Here is a 4,932-nt window from a genome sequence, read left to right on the forward strand (position 1 = left end):
AGGAAAGGATAAACCTACCAAGCGTGACTATCGAATGTATTCCTATCTATACTAGCACGATTTTCCACGAATTCAATTGACATACACAAATACCTTTTATTCGAAATACTTAAACCGGTGGAAAGAGGAGCACTGAAGTGAAGCTACAAGAACCTTCCAGATTAAACTGGAACCAAAATTACTGGAAGTCGTTCATTCTCCTACTTTTAAAATGGCTCTCCTATTATCGCATCCTGCCTGTCTTTAATATATGGTCATATCCTGCGTGCAGTGAGTTTTCACATTTGGATTGAATTGGCATCCTGTCTCTACATCTTTATGAAGAGCCGTTTCCTTGCAACTCCAAATACCAAGATTTAAATTGATTAAAATCCCCAAGATAACTAACCGCCATCAGCAAACAACAGAAGGCAGAATTGCGCACGGACTGTATTCGCAAGTCACTGAGTTTTTTTAACTCCTTTATTTACGAGATTCTTTATTTACGAGAAAAATCTTTCTTCCAATGCAAAGACAAACATCATTTTAACCTTGGTCAATGATAAGTAAAAAGTGTCTCTCCGTCATCTGGGCAATTTTGGTAAGAATTTGATAGGTAAATATTTGATTTTATTCCAATATAATCTATATAGACTTTTGCTTTTTGTAATTTTAATATGCTATATAATAGCCCAAATATCACAAGGTTAATGTTGTGCTATGTAAAAGCTAAGAACTGCAACATAAAAGCTAAAATGGAGAAATTAATGACTATTTTCCTGGAAAGATGAACAGTAGGAAACTATGATATTTTCTTTTTTTTGTGCTATATTACGTCAGCAGATTTCTTCGAACTATTGTCTTTTAGAAGACCTTGGTCCTCCCTCTTCCCTCCTGCCACTCCCCTCTTCCCTCCTCCCCATCCCCTATTCCCTCCTGCCCTTCCCCTATTCAATCCTGCCCCTCCCCCATTCAGTCTTGCCCCTCTCCCATTCCCTTCTGACCATCCCCTATTCTCTCCTGCCTCTCCCCTGTTCCCTCCTGACCCTCCCCTGTTCCCTCCTGCCCTTCCCCTATTCCCTCCTGCCTCTTCCCTATTCCCTCCGGCCCTTCCCCTATTCCCTCCTGCCCCTCCCACCAACTATCCTGGGCCGTAAAAATGCAGCTGGAATCTAGTATTTATACCGAAGCAGCAATGGATTTTGGATCACAGACGAGCTGACCTCTGAAGAAGCAAGACGTCTCCACTACTGTGTCTTCTACGGAAATAATTTTCAAACATGGCAAGGTATGGATTTTTTATTTTTTATTCACCATATTGTTGATCTATTATAGTTTTTATTATTATTACTATTGTTATATTTCATGTATATATGTTTTTTTTTTTCATTTAGTTTTTGGTAGAATCATCAGTTTCCTTTTGCGTAACATTATACACAATCGCTGAAATATGCGAGATATTAGTTTTTGGGTGTCTATAATCTCTTTGTGATGTACAGTTTTATATATATAATATATATATATATATATATATATATATATATATATATATATATATATATATATATATATATATATATATATATATATATTTATATATATATATATATATATATATATATATATATATATATATATATATATATATATATATATATATACACGTTCGCATGAATACGTATTAATTAAATAACCCATCAACATACGTGTGAGTATACATTATGTGTATACATAACTAGTTCATTATACTCATTAGAACTATGTTGATTATAAAGGCCACATTAAAACCTAACTTTTTGACCTTCATATATTTTTGACACACTTGTCCTCTGAAAACCTTGATAGCCCGAATAGAGATATAAGATAGAATATATTGTAACTCAAAGATTTAAACCGAGTTAAGTAGCGATTAGTTCAAAGACAAGCAGTTCGAATCCTGATGTTTGAAGAAAATTTATCATTTTGTTTCCCTATCAAATACCTAGGTGTCAACTGGAATTTTTGTAGAGAAATAAGGAAATGAAGAAGAATACATTTCAGTTCGTAGCCTATGTTTTTATATACGTTAGGGTATACATGGAAGTGAAGAGATTGTTGAAAGGGAGAATATTTGAGGTTGTTATTAATTGATAACATATTATATGAATCGAATTTGTAAGAAATGGTCGGGAAGAACAGATGGAGTTGAAAGAGAAGAGTTATGAATGATGACATCTGGAGCAGAAAAAGCTACAAATAGTAGATTATTACAAAGTTTAAATCAAAACAGTGCAATGTAAGTCATAGTTTGCTAATTAACAATAAACGATTACCCAGAAAAAAAGGAAAGATGAATATTATGAATGAACTGCAGAGTATAATAGATGAGATCCCAGACAGATTTATGAAAATTGTGAATGGTGACCTTACTAATGAATGTAAACAAAGTGGTAAAATGGTTGAAGAATCGAAGTGATTACGCTGATGAATAACCCTTAAAGAGCGGGGCACAAGGAAAGCCCAGAAATTTCTGGTTAGAAAGTGTGGTAGAGGAATTGGATAGAAAGGAGTCTTAAATCAAGAAAATGAAGAATGCATGTAATAAGCAAATCTCATTGCTTAGTGACATAGTATCGTTATACAGTTATTATTATTATTATTATTATTATTATTATTATTATTAGCTAAGCTACAGTCCTAGTTAAAAAAGCAATATGCTATAAGCCCAAGGGCTCCAACAAGGAAAAATAGCCCTGTGATGGAAGGAAATATGGAAATAAATAAAAGATATAAGAAGTACTGAACAATTGAAATAAAATATTTTAAAAACAGTAAACCATGAATAAGAACAATAGGTCAAGGTGGATAGGAAATAAGGAAGTAAATAAACGCTATAAGTAGTAATGAACAATGAAAACAAAATATGTTAATAACAATAACAGGAGTCTCGGTGCACCCTGTCACACCCTTACCTCGCAGCGAATCCAAACAGATAGTGTTAGGAGAGATGACAAAGTGGGCTGGGCTAAATACAGGAACTCACCCTGTAGTAAGGGTGTGCCTGTGTTCACTACCTCAGAGCGAGGCATGACAGGAATTACTGGGTCGAATTGTGATCTACCTGATGAATTTATTTTATTTATTTTTTTTTATTCTTTTTTATTATGAAAATACAATTACATTTTCTTAACATAATTTTTTTTTCCTTTTATAAAGAAATATTTCCTTAACAAATTATATTTTACATTTTTGTATATACATTATAACATCTAATATATGATAAAATTACATTTTTATTTTATTATTTTTTTAAATATGTTTTTAAGTTAGAAACATACTGATTTGTGAAAATATTTTTAACATGATTCTTATATCCAATAATATTGACATTAAATGTATTTAACAATTTAATCTCTATACATTTAATAATTTGCTGTTCAGCACTGTTTGTCTGTTTTATGAATATTCTATATTATGCCAGGAATTACTGGGTAGAATTGTAATCTACCTGATGAATTGAAGGCCTACTCAAAAGGTCTGTCTATTTTTTGCGTATTCTATGTCAATCAAAATTTTGTTTTATTGATGGTTACACTTAGGGAGAAATTTAATGTTTGCCAATGCGAACGGTTGGACTAGCCTTTTCTTAGCAACCTTTACTAGGAAACGTTCCTATAGCAACATTTAACAGGCATGTTTATTTTTCAAAATTTTATTTATTTTACATTTTTTCTTGCAAATCTTAAACAAATATTCGGTATGTGTGATGTACCCAAGTGGACTCATTATCAAAGAAAATACATCTTTTGTAAAAACAAATCAAGTCTAAATCCTGTTATTTTTTTGTGATGAAAATAGATTTTTATCGATGTCTATGAGACAAAAACTCTGGTGGTGTTATTTACTTGAAGCTAAACAGTACGAAGAAGAGATATCCTTTTTCGTTCGAACATTAAAATATACGTTATTAGATTTTTCATGTTGGTCCACACATGAATGAGAGAGAGAGAGAGAGAGAGAGAGAGAGAGAGAGAGAGAGAGAGAGAGAGACTGGTATTATAAGTAACTTATTTTTTAATGAATCCATATTTGTTATATATTTATATATATATATATGTATATATATATATATATATATATATATATATATATATATATATATATATATATATATATTCTAATAAAGAATATGGTTACCGGTAGGTTAGAGAGAGAGAGAGAGAGAGAGAGAGAGAGAGAGAGAGAGAGAGAGAGAGAGAGAGAGAGAGAATAAATACTATTAACATCCAAGAATATTTTTCTATCTTGTCTTACAGATTCCAAACGATGGTGATGCTGGCTCTTCTCGTCCTGTCTGTAGTGACGATTTCCGACGCTACATCTCCACCAGCCGGTAAAGATCTCTACAGCAACATTCATGAATAATATTAATCATCAACATAACACTATTGTTAAGTTTGCCTTTATAGGTTAATATTAGAGGAATGTTTTGATAATTATTCATTTTCTATCCACAGAAGACAGGCCACGAAAACCAGGATATTGCTGGAGGCTGAGAGTAGACTGTAACAGAGAACCCGACCATGAATGCTGTGGTGTTGGGTCTAACACACCGTCTCCTTTGGTACCTGGGGAATAGTAGCCTGGAATAAACTAAAGAGGCATATCTATTCTCTCAGATCATAATGGCTGGGAAAAAATAAATCCTGGGTTAATTACTAATTGGTGTATTCCATCAGATCGTGATGGCCAGCCAAATCTGGGGAAAAATACTTAATTCATGGATGAATTGCTAATTGGTGTATTCTTCATAATAGCCAGAAAAATCTGGTAAAAATTAATTCATGGATTAATTACTAATTAGTGTAAAACTGATTACTGCAGTCTGTGATATTGGAAAGCAATATCTAAATTATCATTTGGGTAAATGTTTAATTTTTTTATTGGTAAAATAAACATTGGTTTAATTCAGAA

General features: G+C 32.4%; 1 long non-coding RNA gene across 1 annotated transcript; it reads left to right on the forward strand.

Moving 5' to 3' along the window:
* Positions 1-1,169: 1,169 nt before the first annotated feature.
* LOC137629172 (uncharacterized) lies at positions 1,170-4,932 on the forward strand. Its single transcript, XR_011041468.1, has 3 exons — positions 1,170-1,267; positions 4,275-4,351; positions 4,476-4,932. It is a non-coding gene; the product is annotated as an uncharacterized lncRNA (long non-coding RNA).

The sequence above is a fragment of the Palaemon carinicauda genome, chromosome 37 (genome assembly GCF_036898095.1).
Source record: "Palaemon carinicauda isolate YSFRI2023 chromosome 37, ASM3689809v2, whole genome shotgun sequence".
Lineage (NCBI taxonomy): Eukaryota > Metazoa > Arthropoda > Malacostraca > Decapoda > Palaemonidae > Palaemon > Palaemon carinicauda.